Below are 16,984 nucleotides of genomic sequence, written 5' to 3'. Positions count from 1 at the left end.
ATCCTCCTATCTCCCCACCAGCCCTTGCAGCCATCTCATTACCCAACCTCTGGCTTCCAAACAGCCCTCCTCTCCACCACCCTCCTCCACCCTCTCCAACGGCTTCCAATGTTGACCTCTGGTTTTACTTCCCTGAGAGCTCATTGCCCTATTATCAGCGACTCAATCTTCGACCCCTCTGGTGGGTTGGCTGCTTGCTGAGTGCGTTGACATATGGCCCGGAGCCCAGGGATGGGCCGTAGGCCTCATCATTCAGTTGAATTGGACCCTCAGTTTCCTGCACACCCAAATTTGTACTCCATGGTCTTGTCATTAAAAAAATACTTTTCTATCCAAATAGAAGGTTTGTCCCATATTTTGCACAATAAAGCACTCCCCGTGCTGAGCGCGATAAGATGTTGGATGCAAGATACAGTCGCCAAACCTGCCAACATCAGAAGAACTCACCTGCTGTGACATTACAACATTTCCATTCCTCACACCTATCTTCAAGGCCTCTCTGTGTGAGATTGATGAATTGGTGCCAAATTTATAGAAAGATTTTGTACGCTGACTTGTATCCAATGGGAACTGGATTGAAACTGTTAATTTCTGTCAGAATGAGAGAGCTTTTCCCATCTGCTTGAGTTGGAATGAAACCTGATTTTTTTTTTGTATAAGTTCTTGCGGGCCTCCACTTCTACACTTGTCTGTGCTGGGGCCAGACATGTGAAAATATCTTCTCTGAAGTGTCAATAATAATGATATCTAGGCTATGATCTGCAAACATTCGATGTGGCCATTTGTTGAACAAACTGAGTTAATGTAGTGAGCAGAAACAACATCCTACAGAGCAAGGCCGCCAGTGCTTACCAAAATAGTAATTTCATTAACTTCAAATCGTCCAAGGTCAGCTATTTAAGTTTGTGTTCCCGAGAGCGTTGTCCTGCCTGAGTTCAACTCCTGGATTCTCTGCTTTGGGGGAGGGGCTGCCAGTAAATTGGACACTTAATGAACAAGATCGTTGATTGGTTGAGGTCTGCACGTTTTTTGCTGATGGGCTGTTGAATATCATAGAATCCCTACAGTACAGAAGTAGGCCATTCAGCCCCATCGATCCTGCACTGACAACAGGTTTGATTCCCCGTAACCCCAAGCATTTACCCTACTAATCCCCCTGACATTAAGGGGCAATTTAGCGTGGCCAATCCACCCAACCTGCACCTCTTCGGACTGTGGGAGGAAACCGGAGCTCCCAGAGGAAACGCATGTGGACACAGAGAGAATTCAAACTCCCCCACAGACAGTGATCCCAGGCTGGATTTGAACCGCGGTCCCTGGTGCTGCGAGGCAGCAGTGCTAACTGTGCCATCCTGCCACGACACACAATGTCTGACTTCAAAAATATTTGTAAGTGTTAAGCTGGGGAAGGAGGTTTAAAGGAATATTTACTTTTGCAATGTTCTTACAACTGGAGATGCTAAATTATGTTGGGGTTATGGGGACAAGAACAGTCTGCTTTCTCACCCAAGTGGCCATTCTTCAGTAGAGTTTAATTGCATTGTCAAGTACTTGGCCTATCTGTGTCACACCTGGTTCAATTGGCAACACTCTCATGTCTAACTGGAGGCGATGGTCTAGTGTTATTATCGTTAAATTAATCCAGAAACTCAGCTAATGTTCTGGGGATCCGGGTTTGAATCCCTCTACTGCAGATGGTGGAATTTGAACTCAATAAAAAGTATCTGGAATTAAGGATCCACTGATGGCCGTGAAACCATTGTCGATTGTCAGAAAAATCCATTTGGTTCACCAATGTCCTTGAGGGAAGGAAATCTGCCATCTTTACCAGGTCTGGCCGACATGTGAGCCCAGAGCCACAGCAATGTGGTTGACTCTCAAATGCCCTCTGAAATTGCCTAGCAAGCCACTCAGTTGTTACCGCCGCCTTCTCAAGGGCAACTAGGGATGGGCAATAAATGCTGGCCCGTCAGCCACACCCATGTCCCATGAATGAATAAAATAAATCACAAGGCTGTGGGTTCAAGACTCCCGAGGGTGGGTCTGGAACCCACAGCCTTGTGATTTTTTTTTTAACTGGGGCACAGTAATCAAGGCTGAGGCTCCAACTACTGAGCAAATTCTGCTCGTGTTTCAGGTATGTTAAACTGAGGCCCTGTCTTCCCTCTCAGGTGAACAAAAAAGATGCCATGGCATTATTTTGAAGAATAATAGGGGAGTTATCTCCAATGTCCTGGCCAATAGCAACATCGCAGAAATTTACCATGACTTGGCTGTGGGCCAAGTGGGAGATCAGGGGATGAATTTTCCCGTCCCGCCCGCCACGGGAATCAGAGCGGGCGAGGGGCGGACCATGGAAAGGTCCGTTGGCCTCGGGCGGGATTTTATGGGTTTCAGGATGAGCGCGGCTGTAAAATCCCATCCCAGGTGTTTCTCACGTGTTGGCTCAGACTCGATGGGCTGAATGGCCTCTCCTGCACTGTGTGATTCTCTGGTTCTAAGCAGATTATCTGGACAACACAGGTTTTTGTTTCGTGGGATATGAGTGTTGGCAGGCCAAATTTGTTGCCCATCATAGAAAAACATAGTTTTTCTATGTTTCTATTTATAGGTAGGCCTAGAAGGTAGGGATATGTCCGGCACAACTTGTGGGGCCGAAGGGCCTGTTTTGTGCTGTAGTTTTGCTATGTTTCTTTCTATGTTTCTATCCCTAATTTCCCCTGAACTGAGTGGCTTTCTAGGCCACCTCGGAGGGCAGTTGAGACACTCATTGCTGTGGCTCTGGAGTCACACATAGGCCAGACCAAGTAAGGACGGCAGATTTCCTTCCCTAAAGGACATTAGTGAAGCAGATGATTTTTTTTTCATTCAATGATAGTTTCATAGTTGCCATTACTGAGGCCAGCTTCATGTTCCAATATTTTTTATTAATTGAATTCAAATTTCACCAGCTGTCATAGGGGGATTAGCCTGGATTACTAATCCAGTGACAATACGCCACTGTCTCCTCAAGTCATTGGAATAGATGCTAAAGGTCATTGTCTTTGTTCTTCATAACTACCAGGTGGTGAAGTCAATTCTGAGATGTTTGCGCCTAGTCTCACTGAGACCATAAGACCATGAGACATTGGAGCAGAATTAGGCCTCTCGGCCCATCGAGTCTGCTCCGTCATTCAATCATGGCTGATTTTTTTCTCATCTCCATTCTCCGGTCTTTTCCCCATAACCCCTGAGCCCCTTATTAATCAAGAACCTATTTATCTCTGTCTTAAGGACACTCAATGACCTGGCCTCCACAGCCTTCTGCGGCAAAGAGTTCCACAGATTCACCACTCTCTAGCTGAAGAAATTCCTCCTCATCTCTGTTTTAAAGGATCATCCCTTTCGCCTGAGGCTGTGCCCTCTGGTTCTAGTTTTTCCTACTAGTGGAAACATCCTCTCCACGTCCACTCTATCCAGGCCTCGCAGTATCCTGTAAATTTCCATAAGATCCCCCCCCTCATCTTTCTAAACTCCAACGAGTACAGACCCAGAGTCCTCAACCGTTCCTCATACGACAAGCTCTTCATTCCAGGGATCATTCTTGTGAACCTCCTCTGGACCCTTTCCAAGGCCAGCACATCCATCCTTAGATATGGGGCCCAAAATTGCTCACAATACTCCAAATGGGGTCTGACCAGAGCCTTATACAGCTTCAGAAGTTCATCCCTGCTCTTGTATTCTAAATAAAGTAGGACTGAGACCAGCCAACCCAAGATTAATTGTAATATTTCAGATGCACACATTTATCATCCAGGTGATCAAAGGAAAGGATATTCCTTTTACATGAAAATCGCAGTCGTATTTCTTTATATGTGTTCAAAGTACTTAATCAATCAGTGCCCTTCACCACCTGTATTCTTAACCTTGATAACACAATGAACGCATCATTAACAACTCTAGTGATATCAGTTCATGGAGAGTGTCCCTATGTATTGCACGTAGTTCCATTGGCACTGGCCAGGACATTCCTGCACCCCCCCCCACCCCCCCGCCCCGAGGCAGGTTATCTGGTGATGAAGGCGGGTGGTCTTTGGCTGACGGGTTTCCCGGTGGTGCAGCTGGTGACTAATGCCAGTAGCCATTGCTTTCGACAGGAGATCCCACTGAAGGTAAAGGCCATTTGCATTGGTTGCTGGCCACACCACCTGGGGGAACCACAGGCGCCCTGTCTTCACCACACGGACAGCCCGCCACAGGGGGTGTGCCCAAAAATCCTGGCCACTGACTTCATGAGATCATACTTGCCCGAGAGCCCTCCGGCTACACAAGCTCCAGGGTGGGATATCTGCCACCAGCCTATAGAATGGCTCCATGAGTCAGGTGGTTCCAGTGTGGCTGGTCAGATGCTTTGAGATCCTTCTCTTACACTCTCACTATCTCTGCTCTTTGTAAGAATGTGGCCCAGGACATTTCAAAGGATCTTGGAATCATAGAGTTGTTAGAATTAGGCCTGTGCTGACTCTGTGCAAGAGCAATTTAGCTTGGCCCACTCCCCAACTTTTCCCCAGGACCCAGCAATGCTTTTCCCTTTAGGTGTTTATCCAATTCCCTAAGGAAAACCATGATTGAATTTACGTCCAGTGCATTTCAGATCATAACTATTCATTATATTTGGTGATGACTTAGATGACGTACCAGAGAACCACATATCCAATTTTTTCAATGAAACTAAGTTTGGTGATATAGCAAGCAGTGTAGATGGAAGGATAAATTCACCCAGAAGCTTTGATCGATTAAATCAGCGGGTAAAACTGTGGCAGACTGATTTCAGTGTACATCAGCATGAGATCATCCATTTTGGACTAAAAAAGGGGTAGATCTGAGTATCATTTAACAGTCAAAAGTTAGGAACAGTGGAGTTCATTGCGACTTAGAAATCCAAATCATACAGTGCAGATGGAGGCTATTCGGCCCATCGAGTCTGCACCGATCACAATCCTACCCAGGCCCTATCACCATAACCCCATGCATTTACCCTAGCTAGCCCCCCTGACACTAAGGGGCAATTTAGCATGGCCAATCCACCTAACCCCGCACATCTTTGGACTGTGAGACGAAACCGGAGCAGCTGGAGGAAACCCACGCAGACATGGGGAGAATGTGCAAACTCCACACAGACAGTGACCCAAGCCTGATCACTAAAATCTAACCTTCTGCTCTCTTCCTAAACCTAGTTACAGACAAAGCACCTGACTACATCTGTCTCCGTAGCTAATTTCTCTAGGAAAAGGTCACTACAGGCTATTGAGAGGGCCACTTCACCTCAAGCATGACTGACCAGGAGACTCTCTCACTCTTCTCGCCTGCCAAAGGCACGTTGGAGGGATTGACAGGTTAGGCTCTGTTATTAATATACCTTCCATGGCTATCAAGCCAATGGACTGGAACTTGAACCCAGCTTTAGACTCAGTCATAGAGATACTACGACCCACTGCACCCCAAGACCTTCAAAATGTGGTCGTAAGGACCAAAATATAATCAAAAAACAAGGGTATAAAACAATATAAAATAAGGTGGTACGGTGGCATAGCACTGCTACCTCACAGTGCCAGGGACCTGGGTTCAATTCCGGCCTTGGGTGACTGTCTGTGTGGAGCTTGCACGTTCTACCCATGTCTACATGGGTTTCCTCCGGGTGCTCCGTTTTCTCCCATGTTCCAAAGATGAGCAGGTTAGGTTGATTGGCCATGCTAAATTGCCCCTTAATGTGTCAGGAGGACTAGCTAGGGTAAATACTTAGGGTTATGGGGATAGGGCTTGGGTGGGACTGTTATCGGTGCAGGCTCGATGGGACAAATGGCCTCCTTCTGCATTGTAGGGATTCTATGATTCTAAGATATGGAATCTGGACAGATGGGTAGAGTCAGGATATAGATCAACCATGATCGCATTGAATGGCAGAGCAAGCTCAAGGGGCTGAATGGCCTCTTCCTGTTCCTCTGTTTACTATTTACATAGGTTCACCAGGTTGATACCGGAGATGAGGGGTGTAGATTATGAGGAGAGATTGAGCAGATTAGGTTTGTACTTGTTGGAGTTTAGAAGGCTGAGGGGTGATCTTATAGAGGCATATAAGATAATGAAGGGGCTGGATAGGGTAGAAGTGGAGAGATTCTTTCCACTTAGAAAGGAAACCAGAACTAGAGGGCACAGCCTCAAAATAAAGGGGTGTCAGTTTAGGACAGAGTTGAGGAGGAACTTCTTCTCTCAGAGGGTGGTGAATCTCTGGAATTCTCTGCCCACTAGAGTGGTGGAGGCTACCTCGTTGAATATGTTTAAGTCACGGATAGATGGATTCCTGATCGGTAAGGGAATTAAGGGTTATGGGGAGCAGGCGGGTAAGTGGAACTGATCCACTTCAGATCAGCCATGATCTTATTGAATGGCGGGGCAGGCTCGAGGGGCTAGATGGCCTACTCCTGCTCCTATTTCTTATGTTCTTATGTTCTCTGTTCTATGTTCCAATGTTCTCCCTAAAACTTGAGGGCATAGGTTTAAGGTGAGAGGGTAGAGATACAAAAGCGTCCAGAGGGGCAATTTTTTCACGCAGAGGATGGAGAGTATCTGGAACGAGCTGCCAGAGATAGTAGTAGAGGCGGGTACAATTTTGTCTTTTAAAAAGCGTTTAGTTACATGGGTGAGATGGGTATAGAGGGATATGGGCCAAACGCGGGCAATTGGGGCTAGCTTAGGGGTTTAAAAAAAAAGGGCGGCATGGACAAGTTGGGCCGAAGGGCCTGTTTCCATGCTGTAAACCTCTATGACTCTCAGAAACCTCAGCGACGCAGCCACCATTTACTTTGTCTAAACTCACTTCAATCTCAGAGTAATTTTTTTTTTGTTGCAAATTTGCCCTTTCCTTTTACTGAAATGTTTTTGGCCCTGACTCGAGTTCAGAGAAATTTATAAAACACGGCTAAGGAGTGACATATTTATAGGATGAAACATTTATTAAATGTCCTACTTTTTAAACAAACATCATTATGTAGTCTGTATTAAGAAAATTAGCTTGTCAATTTGCTGTCTGGCTGAAGGATCCTTGGCTGAAGAACGCAAGCAGCCAAGTGTCTCTTATGTAATTAGGCTAACAGATTCTAGAAGGTTAAAAAAAAAGTCATTTAGCTTCACCATCTTATTTCTGCGATAGCAGTCAACCTTAATGATCAAACCAGCGCGCAGATTGAATATTCATTAGTCATCTCCCATAAACCTCCCATTCTGTGGCGAACTGCGCGTGCACACACGCCCAGTTCAGCGCAGTCGGAGAGCTCCTCATAATCTCTTCCATGCGAGATGTGAGGTGACTCTTATTGAACCTCTATGTCGAGTTAAGCAAGGCAAAATCAATTCCTACCGTCCAAAATGCGAAGAAAAGACATTTATATGGAGTCTTTCATGAACTTAGAATGTCCCAAAGTGCTTGCTTAGCGGGGCAGGCTCGAGGGGCTAGATGGCCTACTCCTGCTCCTATTTCTTATGTACTTATGTAGTGAAATCACTATTACAATACAGGGAAATATGTGCACAACAAGCCCCCACAAACAGCAATGTGATAGTAACCAGTTAGACCATTTTTTAGTTGTCGATTGAGGGACAGACATTGGGGAGGACTAGTATCCTGAACTCATTGAAGCTGGGGATGACTCATGTTTCTTTGCAAAATGAAGTGAATTTTGACTTTGGTGGAGTTCAGAATCAGCAGTGATTTAGACCATATGTGATTTTTTTTCTCACCACTTTTTATTGGATGAACAGTTGGAGCTGCACCCACCCAGGCAATTGGGGAGTGTTCCATCACACTCCTGACATGTGCCTTGTAGATGGTGGACAGGCTTTGGGAAGTCAGGAGGTGAGTTACTCACCGCAGTATTCCTAGCCTCTGACCTGCTCTTGCAGTCACTGTGTTTATGTGGTGAGTCCAGTTGAGTTCCTGGTCAATGGTAACCCCAAGGATGTTGACGATGGGGGATTTCCGTCTTTCCTGCATTTCTGTTGGTACCCATCACCCTCTGGCACCTTGGGCAAGTGTCCATTATTTATTCCCGAGTCTCTTCTGTGAGTGTTGAGAGGCAAATTCAATTGTAGGGGAGCATTGTAGTTCAACTAGCTTTGTGTTCAATTGTGTGCACTGCCCTTTCAGAAGGAGGCTTGAGAGAGGGTTTTTAAAAAATTCAATTCCATGGGACATGGGCGTCGCTGGCTGGTTGGCCAGCATTTATTACCCATCCCTGGTTTCCCCTTGAGAAGGTGGTGGTGAGCTGCCTTCTTGAATCGCTGCACTCCATGTTCTGTGGGTTGACCCACAATGCCATTAGGGAGGGGATTCTATGATTTTGATCCAGCGACTGCGAAGGAACGGCGATATATGTCCAAGTCAGGATGGTGAATGGCTTGGAGAGGAACTTGCAGGTAGGTGGTGGTGTTCCCATGTATCTGTTGCCCTTGTCCTTCTAGATGGAAATGGTCGTGGGTTTGGAAGACCCATTTCTTTGGATCAAAGATCTGAGGATCTTTGGTGAATTGCTGCAGTGCATCTTGTAGACAGTACACACTGCTGCTACTGAGCATCGATGGTGGAGGGAGTGGATGTTTGTGGATGTGGTGCCAATCAAGCGGCTGCTTTGTCCTGGATGGCATCAAGCTTCTTGAGTGTTGTTGGTGTTATAAGGTAACCAATGATAACACTAGAATCTGTTATAATGTAACCAATGGTAACATTGGAATCTGTTATAATATATCCAATGGTAACATGCTGTTGTAGTCAGCTGACACGGTATAAACACAGATGTGGATTGTGGGGAGTTTTGTGTGGCCCAGGGTGTGGCCTGAGTGTTGGTGTAATGAAGGTTTCTTTATGAAACCTTTTTCTTTGATTTACTTTGTGAGGTTAGTTCCTGCTTGTAACTGAAATATCCTTACTGTTGGATGAACAGTTGGAGCTGCACCCACCCAGGCAATTGGGGAGTGTTCCATCACACTCCTGACTTGTGCCTTGTAGATGGTGGACAGGCTTTGGGAAGTCAGGAGGTGAGTTACTCACCGCAGTATTCCTAGCCTCTCTCCTGCTCTTGCAGTCACTGTGTTTATGTGGTGAGTCCAGTTGAGTTCCTGGTCAATGGTAACCCCAAGGATGTTGACGATGGGGGATTCAGTGATGGTAACACCATTGAATGTCATGGAGCAGTGGTTAGAGTGTCTCTTATTGGTGATGGTCATTGTGTGGCGCGAATGTTACTTGCCACTTGTCAGCCCAAACCTGGATATTGCTCTGATCGTATTGCATTTGAACATGGACTGCTTCAGAGGAGTCGCGAATGGTGCTGAACATTGGCGAACATCCTCACCTCTGACCTTGTGCTGGAGGGTAGGTCATTGATGAAGCAGCAGAAAAGACTTAGGCGAATGGCTTCAGGAATGAGGGACTTCAGTTAAAGAGATCAATTGGAGAAGTCGGTGCTACCCTCCTCAGAGGAGGTGATGGCGTTGTGGTATTGTCACTGGACTTCGAGAGACCCAGGGTAAACGCTCTGGGGACCTGGGTCAAATTGCACCACTGCAGATGCTGAAACTTGAATTCAATAAAATTCTGGAACCAAAAAGTTTAATGATGATCATGACACTGTTTCTGATTGTTGTATAAACTCATCTGGTTCACTAATGTTCTTTAGGAAAGGAAAATCTGGTCTGGCCTAATGGGACTCCAGATTAACAGCAATGTGATAGATTCTTAAATGCCCTCTGAAATGGCCCGAGCTAGTCACAGGAATTGGCTCTAGGGGTCTTCTACCTTGACTCTAGACCTCAGAAAGTCTCATGGTCATCCCCGTCCAAGGAAACTTCCTACTGATTGCCACCCTCCACCATCCTCAGCTGATGACAAGCAATACTCCTCCGTGATGAACACCACTTGGGAGAAACAATGAGGATGGCAATGGCACAGAATGTGCTCTGGTTTGGGGGAACATCAATGCCCATTACAGTGAGTGGCCCGGTAGCACCACTGCTGACTGAGCCAGCCAAATCCTGAAGGACGTATCTGCCAGACTGGGCCTGTGATAGGGTAAACTGACACAAGGGGAAAAACCTCCTTCAATTCATAACTGCTGGAAAATCTCAACAGGTCTGGCAGCAGGTCTGTGGAGAAAGAATAGGGCCAACATTTCGAGTCTAGATGACCCTTCCCGCTGCCTCGGAAAAGCAGCCAGCGTAATCAAGGACCCCACGCACCCTTCCACCTTCTTCCATTGGGAGAAAGATACAAAAGTCTGAGGTCACATAGCAATCGACTCAAGAACAGCTTCTTCCCTGCTGCCATCAGACTTTTGAATGGACCTATCTTACATTAAGTTGATCTTTCTCTACACCCTAGTTATGACTGTAACACTACTTTCTGCACCCTCCTTTCTTTCTCCCTTATGTACTCTATGTATAGTATGCTTTGTCTGTATAGTGCGCGAGAAACAACACTTTTCGCTGTATCCCGATACATATGACAATAAATCAAATCAAAGGTAGACAGGCTGAGTAGTTAAACTTGAGACACCAACTCTCTTTTATCTTGTCAGGAAATGGACAGTTTAAAGTGTAAGTGTTTATAACCCGACATTCTCAACACTTTACTGGGGCTTGAAGACTTGCAGTCTATCCATCATTAGCACACATATTGCTGCCATTGTCTCCACTTTGCACTTCCTTCCCAGTACAACAGTCAGGCACCCCCCACCCCCCTCCACCCCCACCCCCACTCCCCCCTTTAATATTTAGCAATCGAGTCACTCAGGCTTGCTGTCAGACAGATTTCAGAACCAGTCATATGACCCCTTCATTTTACCCGAAAATAATGATACCGTCCCCAAAAATTAGCAATTTATAAACCTCACAATTGTAACACTTACATGAAGAATCATAATCCTCGAAATAGTTAACCTTGCTAAGTGGGTTCAGGGCTCAGTCACTGGGAAAAGGAATCTGCAGGTAAAGTGTTTCATTTTATGTTGGTTTTCATAAGAATCTGCTTAGTACTCTCTAATGGCGCAATTAGTGGGTTCTAGGAAGTTACTTTACATTATGGCTTCTCATTATGACAGCACCATGCAGCCTTATCCTCTCCTCCCTAAGGTACCGAGAGACACTGGAGGATTCAGCAATGACAATAGCATAAATTATTTAACAGCTCTTTCGGCAACATTTAATTGGTGCATTGGAGCTGTGGTGATGTCTGCCTTCAGGCCGAAGATTCTTGGGAGTTCTGAGGAGCTAGAAAATAAGGGAGGCTGCATTTCAAAACACCGGTGTCCTTTTTTTGATTGGGAATCCTGTGACTATCTTTGCTGTTGTTGCGATCTACTGCTTGGAGTCTGTAATCTGCGCATCAGCTCGGGCTTAATGGAATATAAACTTTGCTGATTGCCAATTAATTGATCAGGAAATAGCACTGCAATAAACATTAAGGAAGAGGATTTACGAGTGCAAATGTGATGCAATGGCTGGAACATATTTTACGCAACGTGTCCTGGTTTGAGAGGTGTTGTTGCTTCAAGGTAGGGGAAGTGTATATATATATATATGAGATGATCTTCTATGCTTAGAACAAAGAACAAAGGAAAAGTACAGCACAGGAACAGGCCCTTCGGCCCTCCAAGCCTGCGCCGATCATGATGCCTGCCTAAACTAAAACCATGTGCACTTACAGAGTCCATATCCTTCCATTCCCATTCCATTCATGTATTCGTCTAATTGCCCCTTAAATGCCGCAATCGTAACTGTTCCCACTATCTCCCCAAGCAGCGCGTTCCAGACATTCACCGCCCTCTGTGCAAAAAACTTGCCTCACACATCTCCTTTTCCCCACGCACCTTAAACCTATGTCCCCTAGTACTTGACTTTTCTACCCCAGGAAACAGCATCCGACTATCCACTCTGTCTATGCCACTCATAATCATGTAGACCTCAATCAGGTCACCTCTCAACCTCCGTCGTTCCAGTGGGAACAAACCGAGTTTATCCAACCTCTCCTCATAGCTTATGTTAGCTTATGTTAGTCAAATCATAGAAGCATGAAATGTAGCCTGATAAATAGAATCAGCGTTGCTGAAGGGTTGTGCTTTGCACTTCATTCAATATAAAACAGACTGGGCGGAATTTAATCCAGGCGACAAAGGTCTCATCTCCTGGCAGGAGAGCTGGTGTGCGCCCCATGTCACCTCCTTGGTGGAGGACCCCCGCATATCAAGTGCCGGTCAGGCACTCAGCAGTGGCCCTTCCCTGGGATCAAGGCAAGAATCCCGCCCCAGGAGAGCTACCCGTCAATCATAGGCCAGCAACTCTTCATCGCTGTCATCGCCGCTGCCTCCAGTGCACCCACCAGAGATCCAGGATCAGTGAGGGACCAGGCCACAGGTGAATGAGGGTACAGGGAGTGACAACGAGGGACCCTCCCCCACCATCCCGCCAACTTTGGGAGTCCTTGAGCATATCGACAAGTGTTCACTTTTTGGGTTTCCCAAGTGGTGACTGCCCTGTCTGTCACTGAGCAGCAGTGGCATGTGAGGTCCTTAAGTGGGCACTGATTGCCCACATAAAGGCCCCAATTGGAGTTGGGGCATGAAGACCATCCACGAGCCTGCCCATCATGGACTGATTGTGGGCAGAGGCAAGAAAGTGGTGGGAACCCCGCCCCAGTATCCTCCAGGCCCTGTGCTTCCAAATCCGCCTGAGCAGTGGATATTATATTCCATCCATTGTCATGCATCGAGCGTTCTTATTACTTAGATTAGCCCATAAGATGTAGGAGCCGGAGTAGACCATTCAGCCCATCGACTCTGCTCTACTACTCTCTGAGATCATGACTGATCTGATGTGGTAATCCTCAACTCCACTTTCCCGCCTTATCCCCATCACCCTTGATTCCCGTACTGATTAAAAATCTGTTGAACATATTTAACCACCCAGTCGCTATAGCCCCCTGTGGTAAAGAATTCAACAGATTCACCACCCTTTGAGAGAAGAAATTCCTCCGAATCTCTGTCTTAAATGTGTAACCCCTTACTCTGAGATTATGTACTCTGGTCCTAGACTCTCCCACAGGAGGAAACAACCTCTCAGCATCTACCCTGCCACGCCCCCTGAGAATCCCCAATGTCTCAATAAGGTCGCCTCTCATTCTTCTAAACTCCAATGAGTACAGGCCCAACCTGCTCAACTCCCCTCATTCGGAAATCCCTCCATACCCGGGATCAACCTAATGAACCTTGTCTGGAATGCCTCCACTGCCAGTGTATCTTTCCTTAGATAAGGGAACCAAAACTGTTCACAGTATTCTCGGGTGTGGTCTAACAAGTGCCTGGTATAGTTTTAGCAAGACTTCCCTATTTTTATACGTTATTCCCTTTGAAATAAAGGCCAACATTCTATTTTCCCTCCCTATTCCCTGCTGAACTTGCATGCTAGTTTTTTTTGTGATTTATGCACGAGGACCCCCCAAATCCCTCCGTGCTGCAGCTTTCTGCAGTCTTTCTCCACTTTAATATTCAGCTCCTGTATTCTTCCTACCAAAGTGCATAACTGAACATTTTCCTACGTTATATTTAATCTGCCAGGTTTTTCCTGACTCACTTAACCACAATGGTTAATGATACATTATATGTCAAATGCCATGCTTCATTTTATCATGCTCTTGGGAAGAATCTTGGGATGTTTATTACGTTAAGGGTGCTTTATAAACATAAATTGCTGTTGTTGTTAAGTAGGTGATTGATCGGAAATGAAGGTGGGTTTGGAAGTCCATCGAAGAGTGAGTTAAGACATACGCAGCTGGATCAGATATGTCACAATGACGGAATGTATATATATGTTTGATATTTAAAACCTACATTTACCGCAATCACGCTCAGGAAAAGAAATGACCAAATTATTTGTACACATATTTGCTCTTGGGATGTTGCCATTGCTGGAGGTTAGCACTAATTGTCCATTACTAATTGTCCTTCAGAAGCTGGAACAATATGACGCTGTAATTATTGTACTGGTGGAAAAGGCAAGGTACTCACTACGCCCCTATCTAAGGAAGGATGTGCTGACCCTTGGAGAGAGTCCAGAGGAAGTACACAAGAATGATCCCAGGAATGAAAGGCTTGACATATGAGGAGCGTTTGAGAACTCTGGGTCTGTACTCACTGGTGCTTAGAAGGATGAGGGGAGATCTCACTGAAACTTACAGAATACGGAAAGGCCTGGATAGAGTGGACATGGGGAAGATGTTTCCATTAGTGGGAGAGACTAGTTTCCGAGGGCAGAGCCTCAGAGTAAAGGGACAATGCTTTAGAACCAAGGTGAGGAGGAATTTCTTCAGCCAGAGGGTGGTGAATCTGTGGGATTCATTGCCACAGAAGGCTGTGACGGCCAAGTCATTGGATGTATTTAGACAGAGATAGATAGGTTCTTGATTGGTAAGGGGATCAAAGGGTACAGGGAAAGTTGGAAAATGGGGTTGAGAAACTTGAATGGTGGAGCAGACGTGATGGGCTGAATGAGCAAGTTCAACTCCTATATCTTACGGTCTTATGGGGTGGCACAGTGGCACAGTGGTTAGCACTGCTGCCTCACAGCGCCAGGGACCCGGGTTCGATTCCTGGCTTGGGTCACTGTCTGTGTGGATTTTGCACATTCTCCCCGTGTCTGCGTGGGTTTCCTCCGGGTGCTCCGGTTTCCTCCCACAGTCCGAAAGATGTGCTGATTAGGTGCATTGGCCATGCTAAATTCTCCCTCAGTGTACCCGGAGTGTGGCGACTTGGGGATTTTCACAGTAACTTCATTGCAGTGTTAATGTAAGCCTACTTGTGACTAATAAATAAACTTTTACCCTACTTTGACCAGCTGTGACTCAATGGGTAGCACTCTTACCACCGAGTCAGGAGCTTGTTGCTTCAAGTCTGACTCAGGGACGTCAGGATCAATGTAGGCCAACACTCCACGGGAGAGAGTGTTCAACCTGAACTGAACATAAAATCTGATGATTTAAAAAAAAAATTGATTTCTGATGATTTTAAGTTGCTGATGATCAAGTATTAACATCAAGATGCCTGCTAAGTTTAAAGGAAAGATCATTTTTGACAAACTATTTAACATGCTTCAGGTAAGATTTTAAGTCCAGGCGGCCCTCTCAAGTAAGCGCAAATAATCGGATGGCTCTAGTTCAAAGACGAACGGGAGAGAGTGTGATATTTATCCCTTCACAAGAAACAGATTATCTGGTCGTTATCATAGAATCATAGAATCCCTACAGTACAGAAGGAAGCCATTCGGCCCATCGAGTCTGTACCGACCACAATTCAATGTCAACAAAACAAAGGAGATTGTCATCGACTTCAGGAAGCGTGAAGGAGAACATGCCCCTGTCTACATCAATGGAGACGAAGTAGAAAGGGTCGAGAGCTTCAGGTTTTTAGGTGTCAGATCACCAACAACCTGTCTTGGTCCCCCCGTGCCGACACTATAGTTAAGAAAGCCCACCAACGCCTCTACTTTCTCAGAAGACTGAGGAAATTTGGCATGTCAGCTACGACTCTCACCAACTTTTACAGATGCACCATGGGAAGCAGTTTTTCTGGTTGTATCACAGCTTGGTATGGCTCCTGCTCTGCCCAAGACCGCACAGAACTACAAAAGGCCGTGAATGTAGCCCAATCCATCACGCAAACCAGCCTCCCATCCATTGACTCTGTCTACACTTCCCGCTGCCTCAGCAAAGCCGCCGGCATAATTAAGGACCCCACGCACCCAGGACATTCTCTCTTCCACCTTCTTCCTTCGGGAAAAAGATACACAAATCTGAGGTCACGTACCAACCGACTCAAGAACAGCTTCTTCCCTGCTGCTGTCAGACTTTTGATTGGACCTACCTCGCATTAAGTTGATCTTTCTCTACACCCTAGCTATGACTGTAACACTACATCCTGCACTCTCGCATTTCCTTCTCTATGAACGGTATGTTTTGTCTGTATAGTGCGCAAGAAACAATACTTTTCACTGTATGTTAATATATGTGACAATAATAAATCAGATCAAATAATCTCACCCAGGCCCTATTCCCGTAACCCCACACATTTACCTTGCTAATCTCCCTGACACTGAGGGGCAATTTAGCATGGCCAAACAACGTAACCCGCACATCTTTGGACTGTGGGAGGAAACCTAAGCATCCGGAGGAAACACACGCAGAGAACGTGCAGACTCTGCACAGACAGTGACCCGAGGCCAGAATTGAACCTGGGTCTCTGGTGTTGTGAGGCAGCAGTGCTAACCACTTTGCCACCGTGCCCAGATTACTCTTTGTGGAAGCTTGCTGTGAAAATTAGCAGCAATTTAAATCACAAACATCAGGTAGATTGGTGTCAGATGGGATGTAAGTCTCGAGCTTGATGACGTCTGCCTCCAATTTACCCACTTCCAATTCTAACGGGAGTGTGTGGCAGGGGAGTGAGCAACTGATCCATTCCTAAGCAAAGCACCAGCCATTTAAATATTGAAATGTGTGCCTCAGATTTAACCTGTTTTCCATATTTAACTCCAACCGGCCATGTTTTCTGGACGTCAGGAAATTTGGCAGCTGAAGGGAAATGTGGATTGCTTTGTGAAAGGGATGAGTGCTTTGAGAGCACTGCTTGTGGGCCAGGAGGAGTAGGAGCAGTCCCTACTACACCTGGCTTCACCTACCTACATCCTTGCTCAATAGGTCCCACCCACCCACACCCCCAAAGTCAGATTCCTCCAACCCATAAGAAGACCCTAGGATCAGACACGCCGCCACCCCCCCTCCCCCCAATAGGTTCACGTTTTGAGCCATTCACGGATTAAGAATGAGTCTTCCTACAGTTCTGACCCCCAGGATTGGCGACCAACTCCTCCATCAAGAGGTTTGGACCACTTCCACTAAGTCAGTCAC

This window comes from Mustelus asterias, chromosome 21 (genome assembly GCF_964213995.1).
Source record: "Mustelus asterias chromosome 21, sMusAst1.hap1.1, whole genome shotgun sequence".
Taxonomy (NCBI): domain Eukaryota; kingdom Metazoa; phylum Chordata; class Chondrichthyes; order Carcharhiniformes; family Triakidae; genus Mustelus; species Mustelus asterias.
This window is presented reverse-complemented; position numbering follows the sequence as displayed.